This window comes from Podarcis gaigeae (assembly GCF_964106915.1).
Source record: "Podarcis gaigeae genome assembly, chromosome: 11".
Taxonomy (NCBI): Eukaryota; Metazoa; Chordata; class Lepidosauria; order Squamata; family Lacertidae; genus Podarcis; species Podarcis gaigeae.
The window spans coordinates 35,322,754-35,340,689 of NC_139687.1; the positions used below are offsets into that span (position 1 = coordinate 35,322,754).

Here is a 17,936-nt window from a genome sequence, read left to right on the forward strand (position 1 = left end):
AAGGGAATCAGCTTATCTAATCTCTCCAGGAAAAGCATTTCAGCACAAAAGAGCATGGACGTGAATGCCTGAGCCCAGACTGAAGGCCAGTTTCCATAGAAGGTTGTGGAGAGAAAGACAGTACCTGATGATGACTGGAGATAAGGCCAGGATAAAATATGGAGACCGGCTGAGTGTTTAACCTCCTGGTTTTATAGTCAAGTCTTATCGCTTGGAAAAGAAAATTGAAGTGATTATATAGTACTTTGAACTAAATGGAAAGACAAAAGATAACAAGTGGAGGATTAGCTTCCCTTTGAAAGTATTCAACCTTATTAAACGCCTGCCAAGGCATCACTGGAGAAGACAACTTGTTCTGCTGGAAGGATGGGGGCAAAATCCCTGGAGAGAAGGAGCTAAAGTTTGATGGTTATGATTGCCATTATTGTTGTAGATTTGTTCATCACCTTCTAAGCCACCATTTCAAGGCAATGTTACACATAAAACAATTAGAAAAATAGCAGATGCATTTGAGCCAAAACTAGAACCTTAACAAATGGACACTTGTAATAAAAACCCACTTATCCTGCTGGAAAAATCAGTTGGAACAAAAATATCTCCAGCTGCTTTGTTAAGTGCCAATCGTGGGCACCTGTTGAATATCAAAGGGGATGCTATTCCACAGAACAGGGGCAGCCACACTGAAAGCCCCAATCTGAGTTACTGTGGAGCAGGCTTCTGATATGTTTGGAACTTGTAGGACCACAGCAATCTATTGGGTGTATAACAGATAGGGAGGGTATCTTAAGTAACCTGTTCTTGAGCTGTATAGTGACTTGTAAGTTAGTGCCAACACCTTGAACTTGGCTCAGTGGCAAATTGGGAGCCAGTGCAAATCCTGCAAGCAAGGTGTTAGGGAGTGAGTCTTACAAGGATCCTGATAACCATGAAAAGAGACATGTGTGTAAATATTCCATGACTGCTGTGTGTAGTGTAGGGACAGAGGAGAATGCAGTTCTCCAGCCAAGTAATGTGTTAAAGCATGCATATATTAGGCTAAAGTGTGCATAAAAATGCATACATTTGTGAAAATGGCATACAAATATGCATTCAATTAGGGGAAATTGCTTTGCAAAAATGTGCATATTAGGCAAAAGTACATACAAAAGTGTGTATAGAATATAAGCTGTAAGTCACACTAAAATGCTGATGAATTTTCATGACGACTTAAAGAAATCACAAACTGATATAGCAACGTGGAGAACTGAACTCAAGACTCAAAAAATCAGAACTTGAGAGAAACTGAAATTGACAAATTTGCCAATCCCTAGCATAGCAAAGCGGGGTAAGGTTTCACCAACAGTTCAGTTGCAATCAGGAAAAGCTAATGGTGCAAAGCTGTAGGATTAATTGACAGGTATCTCTCTGGTGACATATTACATGTCTACATGTTGAGTGCCTTACTGTGTGTATATTTGTACAAATGATACTTGACTGTTCTTGTGTTTCTTGAGAAGCTGGTAGACAGTGAATCCTTATCTCTATAATTTGCTTGTTGTGTGCTGCCTGTGCCTTGATAATGGGACCAAACAGATACAGTTGAGCCTGTGTCCGATACATCATTTGTCATGCGATGGAGAAATTGGATAGATGCATGGGACAAGTGTCTGGTGATGGATGGGCCATCTGAGATTCATCACTGCAAAAACAGCTTGTGGCTGATTTGACAACTACCAAATCATAGCTAAATGTTTCATGTAATCTGACCTTAACATATCGCTATATCATCCATAACCAAATGGTTCCTTGAGCAGAGTGTTGTGCCTTTTCAATGTGAGGTAACTGGGGGGTGCCTGGGGGTGGGATCTGGGACAGCACAATTATTGGCTGCAGGTAAGAGATGAGTGACAACCCCAGGTGAGAGCTGGGAGGATAAAGAGTGAATAAACCCAGGTTAGGGGTGAGGGTGAGTGTAGGAGAGAGAGCATGGATGTGTGAGCGAGAGGTATTTTGTGTGAGATAGGGTGGGTGTTTATGTTGGGCTCTGGTTTGTGTTCCAAGTTGGTGGATATGTTACATTGAGTTTGTTTATTATTTCAATGATTGATATACTAGTTTTCATAAGAAAAGAGTGAAAAGTGGTTTACGTACAAAGGAAATCAGAAAAAAACACAGTGTATAAACCAACAACCAATGGATACAGTAGTAATGATAAAACAGATGAAAACATCAAAATCCATGAAGCAGGATTGCACTCGCTCAATACCCATACAAATTCCACACAGGTTAACACACTCAAACCTCAAACATCCTCCACCTACACACCTAAGGTGAGGTTGAGATGGGCTGCTTCTTGAAATCCTGGACAGCCAGATGGTATCAATCATATTGAGCTGGACGGACCATTGATCGCCTTTTACCTGATTCAGTACAGGTAATTCACAACTTAGGCACATTTAATTTGTGCACATTCAGCTTTAAGGGATTGGCCATTAAAATAAAAATTAAAAAGGGGCAAAAAGGGAATGGGTGTCCAGGAGGAAAAAACTCTGACCATCCCACCTGCCATTTCACCCAAGGTGTTTTGACTCTATGCAGTTTTGGCTTTATGTGCGGTTCCTGGAACGTAACCCCCCATAAGTTGAGAATCGCCTATATAAAACAACTCCCTGCGTAACTATTTTGTGGTAGTGAAGGGAGCTTAGTTCGCAAATTGGACTGCATCCTCAGCCAGCTGTCTGGCAGAAAAGTAGTGAGAGTTTTCTTGCATTTTTTTCAGCAAATGGGATGTCTGAACCTCTGGAAGCTTGCTGTGAATGCCATAGTTGTGACAGGTCTGAATGGGGTGCCTGATTATGCCCAGCCTTACCCACCAAATCGGATCTTAGCAGAAGCATGGGAAATTCAAAGAGAGATTTTCCTACTGTGGACTTTTGGAGAATCGCCATGCTTGTTTAAGTTGCATTCTCTATCAAAAATTCAGACTAAAAAAAACAACTCTGAAAAATTAGCAACATCTCCCGCCTCACCCTTCTCCCATAAAGATGTACAGCCTTTCTGGATGGTTAGTAAGATTCCTTGTCATGAGTGCAAAAATTATTTTATAACACAACAGGATTATTAGTGCAGGAAGGCACTAATTTCAATTAGCTAAAAGCAAACTCTCGCTGAATGCTAAAAAGGAGCAAGAAAATGACTTCATTCTGAAAATAAACACTCTTTAGTGCAAAAGGGAGGGGAAGAGAGATTTATACATCATTTCTTGAAGCCAACAACAGCGAAGGTTACAATCTGACAGATGCAGCGGTTAGGTGTGAATATACATCACCTTACAGTAGTAACTGAAAAATAGCTTTCAAGTCCATTATCACTATGCTCCAAAATTTGTGTCTGAACTGGAACTTACTAATGAATCAGCAGTGTTCTGTCAGTTACACAGACTTTCTATTACAGAAGCAGATTGTGGAGGGGGAAACCATTAGCTAGAATGTCATTATTAAAAAATAGATACAATAAGGGAGCACAGAGGGAACAGGGACACGGCTGTTATTATCTCATTATAGAAATATATGAGGTATTTTCACACCCATTCAGCAAATAGATAAGCTTTGTGTTTGGCTTCCACAATACTCTCATGTTATTACACCTAGAAAATCTAATCAAGCGGAAGTGAAGATGTCATAACCCTCACTCATGTAGACATCTAAAGCCTCTTTTAAGGGTGCAGCCGGCTTAAGACATCCTTGTGTGTGGTGATATGCTAGTAATGACATCCTTTGCAGTGTGGTGCTGGTTTAGGCTCATGGCGTCTTGCAGTAGCCACAAATGCAGTTCTTTCTTCAAACTGGGCTTTGAAACTAAAGATACTGCATTGGTAGAACAACTCTGAAATGTCAGTGAATCTCATCTCTGGATGAGGAAAGGAGTTCAAATGAACTTAATTTTGAACTTCTTGTTTTAAAATGTTACTGAATTATTGGCTTGTTTTCAGAGAAAGAAATGTAAGACAGGAGAGAGAGAAAAAACTTTATGAGACATGTATTTATTCTGTAGGGCATGCAAAATTACAGGGGAGCCCTTCCCAATGGTAGCTTTCTTTAAATTATTGCTATCATGGGAATGATTGCAAATTTGATACAATAAATATATGAACCGGGGTAAAATGCACATCACTTGACAGTTATAGTCTTTTGTGAAGGCTAGAAAATAAAAAGGCAGAGCACACACAGGAAATAATCCAAAACCAACAAAATCAATGGGATTTCTGCCATTGGCTTCTTTGGGGTATGGATTCCACTTTAATATGCTGGGTGTTAAATCATCCATTATCATTTAAATCAGGAAGAAACACATCCACACTATAGGCACTGAATTTATATAATAACAATATCAAGATATGCCAGAATGCAAATCTGGGCTGAATCAACACAGATATAAAAAATGGTGTGAAGATGCTTTAAAAAAAAAAGTTTTAAAATGTATATGGAATATGCCATTAGCTCATCAGCGCAATCTAGTGTCACATTTGTATAACACACTTGAAATGTTATATTTGCAGCTGTATAGCTGAGTCCCTGGAGTGTATTCCTATGGATTTGTCATTCACCTGCAGTTCACTACATAGAAACAACCAGAATATCCATTGCAGGAATTTCCACCAGGAAACACAGGCTAGATCTGTGTAGAATGTTGACAGCTGTGTAACAAAACAATGGAGATGTTTTGTAATGCCAGAGTGATGCAAAAAGAATAGATGCACAGAAGTAGATCTCTATTTTATTCCCTCGTGAGCTGAAAGTATGCAAATAAAACTAGGCAAATAAAAAGAGTCTGGTCATCTATTCAAATCAAAATTCTAGCTGTGTCATTCTGTTAAATTGCTTTGCTTGGTTGACTATGGTTTGGGGTTTTTTTTGTCAAAAGATGTAGAGATATTGTTAGAGAGTCACAGGCTCATGGGCGAGGAAGGACTACTGACACAGGTGATCAAATCCAACTTCGTCCTTCACAGTAGGATTAGCTGTATCAGCACTGACTCTGAAGCTGTTTGAAGAGGTCAATAATAGGAAACCTATGCCAAAAGCTCTGCTTCACATAAGGGAGTCTGCAATGAAAGATAATCCCCGTATGCAGGAAAATCTCATTACAAAATGCTGCATTATTCCAATACGATCTGCTGCTTCCAATGAAAGGTGTCAGAAAAATTATAATTGCCAACATATAGTGAAAGGCAAACCTGGCAGATGCTTATGGATGCACACCACTAGCTTGCCACGAGGTTGGATATTGATTCCCACCCACCCACCGACATCGTTACTGAAAGTTCAAAAAGTACATAATTATATGTGCCCTAAATATGGTGAGTCGTAAATAAAAGAAAGAAAGAAAGAAAGAAAGAAAGAAAGAAAGAAAGAAAGAAAGAAAGAAAGATAGCACCCATTTAGAAGGGAAAATAAAGGGGGGAGGGGGAAACCCCCCCAAAACTGTATACTTTACAAAGCTGCTATTGTACTTCACCAGATATTAACTTATTACAGTATTTGTAATAATATTTGCGAGTTTGTATAGGTCTTCAATCCAATCATTGAAGGGAGCCACATTTTTTATTTTTCCAATTCATCAGTATCAGTCTTTTTGCTGTGGTAAGGGCACGGAGAATCAACTCGCAATGTCCTTTTGTACGGTTTCATGTGCTGGGAATATAATTCAAGAGGATATTTTGCTCTGAGGTTGGATATTGATTTGATTTAATATCTGTCTGCCACTTTCCCAACAACCACGTGGCTTGCAACACTAAACAAAGGATGTTTTCAGCTACAAATGAGCACAAATCTAAGCAAATTTATTCAGGACGACCTGATCCACTCTGTAGTGATTTGTAGCTGCTTCAACGCAATCTGGATAGGGTACAAATCAGCCTGATTTAGTTTGGGATTCAGCCCGATCCTATGCACAGTCCTAGCATGAACACACTGTCCTCCTCTCTCACACTCTGGGGCCGAAACCACTTTTCTTTTCTGTCCCACTGCAGCCCACAAGCCGGCATTAGCCCTATGTTATAAGAAACAGAACCTGGAGAAAAAAGAAGAAAATCCTACAAACCTAATATACAACACCTGGTCATCTACTGCCTCCTTCTCAGGACGAGAGGCAAAATCAACAACATGAAACACCTTCTCCCTCTACTACTGGTCCAGAAACAGATAAGAAACACCCCATACAACTCTGCATAAGAACTTAGCTTACACACACACACACACACACACACATCAACAAAATAAAATGAAAAAAGGAGGAGGTGATTCCAAGGGGCAACCCCCAAATGACCAGTTCCTTTGGTATTTGCTGTTCAGGATTTACACACCAAGGTCAGTCCACCACACTGTACCAGCTAGATGGTTTATACATCCCAGTATCGAAAAACCTCACAACTGTCCAGAGTGGCTTCATTGTCTTTCCAACACTTTGCTTCTGGTGTTTGTCTACAAGCCAAGCAAGGTCACAGGGACCTAGAATCAGAGCAGTTGTTTTTAATAGCAAATCTTCACCTTATAACCAGCAAACCTAAACCGGGCACAGGCTTTCCAGAAAACCACCACATGCCCAGATGAGCAGGGCTATTGTGTTCACAGGAAGAAGCCATCGACCTCCAGGCCTTAATGGCTGGTCTCACAAAATATTATCAGCTTTTTATTTGTAGAGGCTTTCACAAATGTTGGCAAGTGAGGGAAGAGCTTCAGCGGGGAAATGTTAACAAAAAGCAACAAAAATCCTTGGGCTTCTGCCCTAGTAAAGAAATGCTGAGAGGAACACAAAGATCTTTTTGCAACTGTAGCTCTTCTGTCTCAAGGGAACTATTATCGAGTAATTTGACTAAACTGTAATAGTAAAAGGTATTAAGGAATGAAAATGCTTCTTTAATCTCTTTTAAATAATATTTAAAAAACACTTTACCTAATGTTCACAAGGAAGTCAAAAGCAATATGCAAGGAAGATCATGGAGCCTGAAACTTGGCAGATTTCAAAGGCTGATAACAGCTATTGCAGCATCATCTGTGAGCAAAAATTTCCACTTTATTTGTGGACAGAGAAGAGTGGGGTGGAGAACCATTTAACCACATTTTTTTTAGGGCAGGAGAAATTATCCCAACAGTTCTTCACAGGTAAAGATCACCATTAACAGGAGCAGCAAAATTTTTCCTTTTTTCCTAACTTCCCTAACTTTGTTGGCTGTCTGGCCACCATTTTTACAACCTCCATAATGCCTCAGGAATTGTGTTATTCCAGGACATTAGTGTGGGATGTGGGGAAGGGAATGGGAGTCAGGACAAAATAATAATAATAATAATAATAATAATAATAATAATAATAATAATAATAATAATAATAATTTGTTATTGTTTATACCCTGCCCATCTGGCTGGGTTTCCCCAGCCACTCTGGGTGGCTTCCAACAGAATATTAAAATGCAATAGTCTATTAAACATTAAAAGCTTCCCTAAAATAATTGGTGGAGAAATTTCTGAGAATATTATGCAAAGGGAAGGTGGAAAAAAGAAAAAGAAAATCTCAGAAGAATGTTTGGGAAATTTGGGTCACCTCAAAAGATTCTTCCAATGTCATATGATGTCATATTTTCATATCCCAGGTTGGCTTTGAGATTTGTTCTGTTTTTCACATTTCTGCATATCCATCATGAGGTTTTCTTGGAGTATCTCCTCTCAGCGGCTTAGCTAGCCACTTGGGTGCCAGGTGCGGCGTGCGAGTCCTACAGCCAGGGGCGGGGCAAGCCACTCATGGGGGTGGGGCGCGCTGCATGAAGCCTCTCCGCCATCTCCCCCTCAGCTGTGGGGTGGCTGAGGGAGAGATGGTGGGCAGATGCAAGTCCCACGCTGCTGTTTCAGGCAGCACGGAGCCTGCAGGCACCCAAGCCACCACGTTACTCCCAGGAGAGACGCGTGGTTCGGGTATGCTGCAGGCCCAGTGCCAGCCACGTTTCATTACATTTGTTGACTGAACTAAAAAGTTTCGTGAACCTTTTTTTAAAAAAAAAACCTCCCTCATATTTTTGTCATTTTGTCACCCCACTCAGTGATGGCACTGCACCCCCCGCACCCCCTTCCCCCGCCACTGTTTCCTCTGAGGAATCTGCCACTTAGACTCCTTTTGGGATCATTTCTGGTGCAAAGACAGTGTTGCAACATAAAGTAGTTCTAAGACTACTAAGTATATTGAATCGGTATCAGCTCAGATAGATATACAGGCTGCTGAGTTAGATTAGATAACCATTTACAGGACCTATCCTTCATCGGGATTCTCCAAGGCAAATAAAAAGGGTATATCTGTGAGCCCAGGAGCCAAAAATATCTTAGTAGTGCTTATGCCTGAAGTTTTGATCTAAGGCTTTGCTGTGGGTCCCAAAGGCATTGCTGTTTTCTTCTAATCTTTGCCTGATCTTTCACAATTCAGACCATCCTTTCTTTTCCAGTCTCAAAAGTTTACTGGCTATTGAGCAAGAGACAAACTTTTAGACCATGATCTTAGACCCCACATGTGTCCTAGAAAAACCAGGACTTCCTGTTTTACCCCATGAGGCATGATGGCCTTTTTGGTCGCCATAATGTCATGCAATTTCACACCTAGATCTCACTTTCTTTGTGGCCATGATCTCGAGTGGCATCCCAAAATGCAAGCTTTTGGGTACCGTGGGAGAATGGCCCCCTAAAAGTGCATCTTTGGGGCTCTGTGATCTCATGTGGGTCATGTGACTTGCGCGGGAGCACGGATGGGAAGATGTGTGTCCCAGTTTTGGGACTCAGCATGCTGGAGGGTATGTAATACTGCTTTAAATGTATGCCACAGTTGGGGTTTTATGGCCCTTCCTCTACCAACATCACAGAGCTTTGATGTCAGTAAGGTAAAAAAAGGCATGTTATGGGGCAGATAGAGTACCTCCTGGGGAAGGATCTACAAAATATGCCAGCCTCGGAGCTCTATGTTATATTTACATATTTAAATACATATCCTATACCAAAATATAGTAAGGTGCCTATTTTAAAATAAAATATGCCCAGAAATTCATACCTTGAGATCTTTATTTAACCAGAACTATAGAATAAATTTTGGAAAATTGTGAAACCAAAATATATTATATTTTGTTCTATGCATTAATTTGGTAGGTGTGAATTAGGCCTGTTCACTTAAAAATACAGACCAAATGAAATTCTTACCCATCTCGAGATCTGCGAAAAGAACATTAGTGTTTCTTATTGGCTGAGGCTCTTCATGAATGAAAAAAATAAATTCATCTGAAGGAATGCAACAAAGTCCACTGACCATGAGGGGAGATAGTGTATCATGGATTGGTTGGATTCCGAGGAATGGTGGGACGAACCAGCTTGGGAACCACCAATGGAAGAAGGTTCAGAGCCCAGGGAGTGGTGGCGTGAGGGAGAAGAGGGAGAAGTGGGTGAAGAGGGAGGAGTGAGCAGAGGGAGAAGAAGGACAAGACTAGGAAAAAGAGGTGTCAGAAGCTGAAGAGATAACAGGGCTTAGTGAGCTGTGAGAGTCTGTGGCAGACAGAAGTCCAGAATCAGAGGCAGAATCTGAAGTCAGAGGAGGGAGGCCAAGAGGAAGAGATGAGTCAGGCTGGTGAAGAGTCACAGGTGTCTCTCTCCTCCCATCCCCCACTGCAGAAAACTCCCCTCTCTCCTTTTCTCCCAGAACCAGAAAATGTATGAAGAGGGCGGAGAAGAGGTTGGCTACATGCAGGAGCTTTCTCCAATTGCTTGGAGAAAACTCTGGAGGGGAGGGGACTTAAGACGGCTGTGGGGACTTTTAGTCTCGGCAACTGATCCATGGGACAAGACCTATCAAATGCTGTGCTCATTAGATCTGACACTCCACTACGTCTGTGCAGATTGTGTTTTTCCTAATACAGTCGTTCCGGAAGTCCAGTTGACCTCCAAAGCATTCAAAAACCAAAGCACAGCTTCTAATTGGCTGCAGGAAGCTCCTGCAGCCAATCGGAAGCCGTGGAAGCCCCATCGGACATTCGGCTCCCAAAAGAATGTTTGAAAATCGGAACAGTCACTTCCAGGTTTCGATTGTTAGGGAACCAAAACGTTCGAGAACTAGGCTGTTTGAAAACCAAGGTATGACTGTAAAGAGTTAACTCTAGCTTGCACAGTTTGATTTCCTTCTGGCTCCCTCCTGACATAGTGTGTTGGGAGGAGCTGGCAGTTTTAAGGACAAGCTGCAAATTGATTTGGGGGTGTGAGGCTTACTTGACATCAACACAAAATAGAGCTTTTAGTGTCATCGGCCCAGTCCTGTGCTTTGTTGGTAGAAATTCAACAGTCCTGTTTCAAACTTTAAATCTTACATTGGCAATTAATAATACATATTTCCATAATGGTTAGCTGATAGTCTCTGTTTTCAAAATTGTATCTGTTTTTATATATAGATATAATTTCAAACCCCTTTGATATTTTAAATGATATAGCAGCATGTATATATTGTTATAATTAAATACATAATAGACAAATAAATTAAAATATTTGTAAATAAGGCAAGCATTACAAAGGTGCCACAAGTTGCCGGTGCTCTTTCACCAAAGGGATGCTGAACCCAGGATGCCTCCCAGGGCAGCGAAAAGGGAGCTGGGCCTGCAACAATTTCCCTTCAAAGGCTTTGAGTTCTCTGCATTTCCCCAACCCAGTATGAAAGCAGCATGACAATTCTAGGCTTCCAGTCAACTTACAACATCAAAGCCAGTCTGTTCAGCTTTAATTGGCAGGTAAAACCTTAGGCAGGTGACAACACCTTTGAAGATAAAGATGAAAATCACATATTTCTGGATTCATGCAGAGCTCCCCCTCTTCACCTCAGAAGAAGCATAGAATTGTAGGATTGGAAGGTCGTCTAGTCCAACCTCCTTCAATGCAGGGATCTTTTTGCACAATGTGGGGCTCAAACCCATAACCCTGAGATTAAGAGTCGTATGCTGTACTAACTGAGCTAGCTTGCATTTGAAATGAGAAGACTGGAAGTGGAACTGTGTCAGCTTGGAGGAGCTTTTTGATGGCTGCAAGATTGAAGGCACACCATGAACCCCCCATGCTCCCTGTTCTGCAACAACAAACACATTTTTTCATATGAATTTGTATTTCACGGTGCTCTGTGCTAAAGCTGAAAATGCTTCTAGATTCAGGTAGGTAGCCGTGTTGGTCTGACGCAGTCGAAATATATTAAAAAATAAATAAATTGTCCAGTAGCACATGTGTGCTCTAAGCGCCAAGTAGGACTAAGAGGACCATACTCTAATCAAAACATGGCAAGACAAAATCTACAACAGTTGCCTTTATTACTGCTGGACTGTGATGGAAGATACCAGTGTGGTGTAGTGGTTAAGAGAGCCAGTGTGGTGTAGTGGTTAAGAGCGGTAGACTCGTAATCTGGTGAACCGGGTTCGCGTCTCCGCTCCTCCACATGCAGCTGCTGGGGTGACCTTGGGCTAGTCACACTTCTTTGAAGTCTCTCAGCCCCACTCACCTCCAGAGTGTTTGTTGTGGGGGAGAAAGGGAAAGGAGAACATTAGCCGCTTTGAGACTCCTTCGGGTAGTGATAAAGCGGGATATCAAATCCAAACTCCTCCTCTTCTTCTTCTTCTTCTTCTTCTTCTTCTTCTTCTTCTTCTTCTTCTTCAATACCAGTACAGTCCGCCTCAAATGATGCAAGAAGTGCCATCGTCAGTTGCAGGTGTAGATACATAGAGGTGGGGAGGGGCGTGTAAGATTGTAAGAGGGAATGACCTCACTGCAGCTGAGAATAACACTTCAAGCATCTGATGAAGCAGACTCCCAATAAGATTTGTTGTTGTTGTTTCTTAAATTTGTATGCCAACCTTCACCCACAGATTTCAGGACGGTGCACAACATAAAAATGCAACATAAAAGCACAAAATACACGAAAAAAGCAACAACAAAAACCACTACAAATCAATAACTTCTCTTCCCGCCACACCCTGCCACGAACACATTTAAAAGGGGTATAAGTTGTTAATTAGCCAAAGGCCTGGTTGAAGAGGAATGTTTTCTCATGGCACCTAAAGGTGTATAATGAAGGTGCCGGCCAAACTTCCCTGGGGAGAGCATTCCACAGACGGGGAGTCACTGCAGAAAAAGCCCATCTTGTGTTGCCACCTTCTAGATCTCTTGTGGAGGAGGCACACAAAGAAGGCCTCAGAAGATGATATCAGGGTCTAAGCTGGTTCCTATGGAGAGAGGCAGTGTCCTAAGTCAGGGTCCTAACACTGTGCCTAAGTCTGTGCTGCAGTAAAACCAACAAACATGTCTGGCCCTCTGGAAATCATATCTGTTAGCTGACACATTAACAGGCACACAGCACAAGTCGGTGCTTATTAGCCTAATGATTTCACTATTCAAAAAAAGATTGTACAATATTTTTCTAAGATGGTGTATGCATGTTTTAAACCCAGTGGTTTAGCGCAGCATGTGGGGACTTGCCGAGCGGGCGTCTCAGTTTGGGGGCTGATCGTGGGCCAGTTAAACAACCCCCATGGGCTGCTTGTGGCCCATGGGCATTAGTTTGCTGACCCCCGTGCTATGTGTTTGAAGTCCAGTTCTACAGCCATATGGTAAACATGAGCACAGATGGCACTTACTGCTGTCCTATAACCAGCAGACAGCCACCATAGTGATTATTGACAAGTTGGCATCAGTATTTGTGGTGGGCTCCCTGGACATGAAACCCAAACCACACAGCAAGTGGAGGTTTGCTATTATCCAGAATTGGGGGATCCACAATTATGGGAACCCGTATTCAGTTATCACTTTAGTGCTGCAATTTGAGGATCAACTTGAGACACCTTCCATCTATCAAACTGTCTTCAAACCCCATGGGGAAAAGATATAGATAAAACTCTGGAGTGTCTCTTTATAATGTGCTGTTTTCAGAATTCTCCTTTGAAAGAAGGTCATTAATATCACTGATACAATTAGCCAGTGACTTCAAGAGAATTAATAATCAATAAGGGGAAGGGAAGCCTTTAAAGTTAATGCTTGTTATTTACTGCACGTTTCATCTTTGCTCTTGAAAGTTCACTAGACGTTTTTGGGCCCTGCGTAAGTATTCAGTTTCAGCTTTCCTTGGCAGTCTAGACTGTTATGACTGGCAGAGAAGTTTTCAATCACAACTGCACACCTTAATCAAGGCTAATCCCCTGAAGTAGACTTGTTTCAGTAACTAGAACAGCTTATCATGAAAGGAGACATTGAAGAGAAAGGGACAGGTATCCAAGTGTCCCAGCTTAACTAGTAGTACTTAAAAAACAAATAGATCTATGGATATATACACATACATACTATTACATGCTTGCTTCATTCTCCAAAGATACTTTTTTTGATTCAGGATTGCATAGATGTATTCAATTTCATCATTGCTAATGCATTGTTGGTGGGTGAATGAGCTGGTTGTAAATTATGTTCAATGCTGTTTATCTTGTGATAAGTGGATGGCTGGGGATTAACTGTTATGGGCATGGTTGGGGGGAATAGTTATGGGAGAGGTTTGTATGTAGAAGGACCACTAAGGATGTGCTTTGGAAATGTTACTGTGGAAGTAAGTGCAAAGCTGCTAACGATGCTTTAACATGTGGGATTTCTATTGTACTTTTGTGTTTGATTTTTATTTGTAATGTCTTTGATGTTTCTGTTTTTGCGGCTAATTGGCGTTATGGGTTAAACCACAGAGCCTAGGACTTGCCAATCAGAAGGTCGGCAGTTCAAATCCCCGCGACGGGGTGAGCTCCCATTGCTCGGTCCCTGCTCCTGCCCACCTAGCAGTTCAAAAGCACGTCAAAGTGCAAGTAGATAAATAGGTACCACTCCAGCAGGAAGGTAAATGGCGTTTCTGTGTGCTGCTCTGGTTTGCCAGAAGCGGCTTAGTCATGCTGGCCACATGACCCGGAAGCTGTATGCCAGCTCCCTTGGCGAATAAAGCGAGATGAGCGCCGCAACCCCAGAGTTGGTCATGACTGGACCTAATGATCAGGGGTCCCTTTACCTTTATGCTGCTTTGAAATGTGGATTTTTATTTCTGTATTTTATTCTATTCTCTGATTTTCAGTTCTGATATGTTGCAATGTTGCATTTGTATTTTGTGGTCTTTTAATATATGCTGTAAATCTTTTAGATTTTTATTTTTTTTATGTAATAGAATTGTAAAGTCAGAAGGGAGCCCAAGGGTCAGGAATGTCAACTAGATCACCCATGATAACCTCTGCTTAAAAACTTCCAATGAAGGATAGTCCACTACTTTCTGAGGGATTCAGTTCCACTGTCGAACAGCTCTTACTGTCAGAAAGTTCTTCCTGCTGTTTAGTTGGAATCTCCTTTCTTGTAACTTAAAGCAATTGGTTTGGGTACTGTCCTTGAAAGCAATCTTGCTTCACCCTCCATGTAAACAGCCTGTTAGATATTTGAAGATGGTCATCATATTTTCGCTCAGTCTCCTCTTTACCAGGCTAAACATACCCAATTCCTTCAACTGTTCCTCATAAGGCTTGGTTTCCAGACCCTTGATCATCTTGGTCACCCTCCTCTGCACACGTTCCAGCTTATCCTTCTTAAATTGTGTTGCCCAGAACTGAACACAGTACTCCAGGTGTGGAAATCCTGTGCTGCACTTCTGGGGGAACAAGCTCCTCTTGAGATGTAATGCTCTGAAGTCTCTACAAAGTTAACGCAGGTGTAAATATGTGTTAATAAGCCATTCTTAAAGACACAACAGTCTCTGCTGCATCCTGATTCCCTATGGAAACACAACCCCGGTAAGCTCCTGGAACCCCCTGGAATCTTGCTTCCGCTCAGCAGAAATTGTAACTGGTGTGCAACCTTCAAAACAATATCAAAGATGGCCTTTCCTCATATGGTTCTTTCACACTTCCTTCAGTCACTGTAAAGGGCACCTCGCCTGAGGATTTTGCATTGGTAATAAATACTGTGATTAATCAGCTAAAAGGTCTTTTATCACTTCAGCAGACAATGGCAAGGAAAGCTGCAATCCCAAACAGATTTGCTAGGAAGTCCCACTGGACTCAAATGGCCCATTTTCAGAGTAAACATCCTAAGGGTTACAGTTCAAGTCCTTTGTATACTTTAAAGGCAGGCAGAGCAATCTTAACCTCTGATATCCCTTGCTGGAGGGAGTTTGGACCTGGCAAATGTTTTCGGCTGCTTGGATGCACAGGTAGCAGGGAGGTGGTTGTCGCTGCAAACATCCCCACTGCACCTGCTAATGGTGTGGTCTGTTAACAGGCTACCACCAATGGTATGTGGCATAAGGTCCCAGAACAGGGTGGGGACAGCCAAGCATCCACTGGATCCTAAACTGGTCCAGCAGCTGGAGAGGGACCAGCTGCAGTAGTCTGGAGGTGGCACAGCAAACATTCAGAAAAACACTGCCCCCCCCAGCTTCTACCCCAGCCGGCATGAGCAGCAGGGCTCTGATTCAGAAGCAGCAGCAGTAGTAGTAGTGGTCCTGCTGCTGCATTCACCCTTACTCCTCCCAAACTGGGAGCTGGGATTGTTCTCCCACTGACACCTTTACCGAGATTGTGGGAAACATACCTACAAGATCTCTCTGTTGGTTTGAAAGAAATTCTCATAAGCCACCTGATCAACAAATGGATGGAATTGTACATGGCTTCTATACCCAAGTCTGCGCAAAGTTGCGCCCATGAACTTGTCTTTTTCAGCTAGTAATTTCCACAGTCCAAACCTCTGGATGTTTACTCATAATCTGTTTTCCCACTGGCAAAACATACAGGTACCATGGCGAGTGGGCAGGTCTAGCATCACCAACCTTCATTTATCGCACCTTAGTAACATGGCCTCAGCGTGGAAACTTGTTGCTGTGACATTAGCTTTGTTTGGTGGAAATCCCTTACTTTCCCCATTTACTCTGTTTCTGATCTGGTGCCTTCTACTAGTGCGATAGAACAGGCTATAGATAGTATCTGCCCTCAAGGTGGCCTAGAGCAAGGGAATCAAGAGGGAGTCAGCAGGATCCTGGCAGAAACTCACCGGAGACCAATTATCGTGAAATTTGATTGGTCCTGCTGGAGACACAGTGACTCATACCCTGCCTCGCTTCCTCTCATAACTCTGCAAACTTCATAAATGTCAGTTAGCCCTGCAGATGTTTGCCTGTGGCTGTGGTCCTTACTTGGGAATAGCTTCCCCTGAAATCAGTGGAACATTTTCTTCTAAGCATGCGTTATATATTGCTTTGCAACAAAGGCAGTCGCTGTATAGTAGTGCTGGCTTACCTGGTAATAATGGGGTGCTTGCATCCACCATTTTAATTTCCCACAATGCACCTACACTCTGCTATTACTGTTATTATAATTATATATCATCAAAAGATCTCAGAGTGATTCACAAGAGAAAAATACAGTACCATAGCACAAATAAATAGTTAAAATAGAAACAACAAAACAATAGCCCCACCTCCCACAAAAGCATTTAGAATATTAATCAGCCAAAGGCCTGGAGGCATTGTGGGAAATGCTGGGGGCATTGTGGGAAATTAAGTGTTGGTTTCCCAGACCCAGCTGCCCTGCATTAAGGGGAACAGGGCAGATGTTAGCAGTGAGCCCTGTGGGGTCCCTAGCACCTGTCTGAGAATGCTGCCTTTTTTGCTTAAATTCATTTAAGCAAAGAAATGTATCTGAAAGAGGGCCATGAATGGAATTTTTAAAGCTTTGAGAACTAGGAGAAAGAAACAAGTTTTACCGCGAGAGCTGTTTTTGCAACATTTGCTAATGTAGCTGCTACCAGCATGACTGTAATAATGCTTCTTTATGCAACCTTGCAATTTCTACAAATCTTTTGAAATTCCACTGAAAGGGGAGAAAGGGGAAGACTGAACACTGAAAAGGGAGAGTTGGTGGAAATCACCCCCTCCCCTCACACGAATGGAGCAGCAATTAGGACCCAAGCTGCCATTTCTACATGTTTTGTTTGACTCAGTCAAGAGTTAAGTGGTATACAACTGTTCACCCAGGATGCAAAGTCAATCAGTAAATATGAGACAAAACTATTTTCCGTTTTTAAAAAGTCAGATATTCAAAGCGGAAAGCTGTTCCACTCCCCACCTTCCCCTGCCTGACTCGATGGAAGCCATTCTGGTAAAAATATAGCAGGAAGAAGTCAATATTATTAGTTGCATGGCTTTGGGTCTCCACGAAGATGACAGTCCTCTCTTTAAAGACCTCGACCTCAGTTTTAAAGTGTTGTCCATTTGAAGTGCTGCCTGGTCCCAGTCTGCTTTAAAGGAAAAGAGCCATGAGAAGGGGAGGCCTTGAAGTTGCCCATCAATGGTCAGAAGCACATGGGCACCCAACTGAGGAGCCACACCTGATCACCATCTCCCCCCACTTGGGTGAGATGTATTTCTATTTAAATTATAGCAATTATTTCTAAATTTGCATCTATACACATAATTAACACATTCAATATCTATGCAAATCTGCCAACTCTTTTGTCCACTTTCATGGCAATGCCTAAGTGGCCATTTTACTTATTAGATATTCAAGAAGGTGTAATTTGCGGGGAAACCATGCAATGTGCAGATGGCGGCTGGAAGGGCCCTGCCTTACAAACTATTATTATTTAGTGGACTTTTCAGTTGCTTTTTAATGAACAGTAAACTCAAAGTGACTAGCAATATAATACAAAAAATTAAAATACAAAGCAAAAACAAAGTAAAAGTGAAAAGCACTGATATACATTAAAAAAATAATAATTCTGACATATTTCATCCACTAAAAGAGGTCACAATCTCTAACACTCTTCAAATTAAAAACCTAGTTGAAAAACAATGTTTTTGCTTGGCACCTAAATAATTAGGAAAGGGTGGAGCTGGAGCCAAAC

At 41.9% G+C, this 17,936-nt stretch overlaps 1 protein-coding gene across 1 annotated transcript in view; it reads left to right on the top strand.

Annotated features, from left to right (window-relative positions):
- The first annotated feature begins 2,913 nt into the window (after positions 1-2,913).
- The window catches only part of NSA2 (NSA2 ribosome biogenesis factor), a 352,088-nt gene continuing 337,065 nt past the window's right edge, over positions 2,914-17,936 (top strand). Inside the window, exon 1 of the mRNA XM_083703348.1 lies at positions 2,914-2,925. The gene's annotated coding sequence lies outside the window, so the exon portion shown is untranslated. The remainder of the gene's footprint in view (positions 2,926-17,936) is intronic.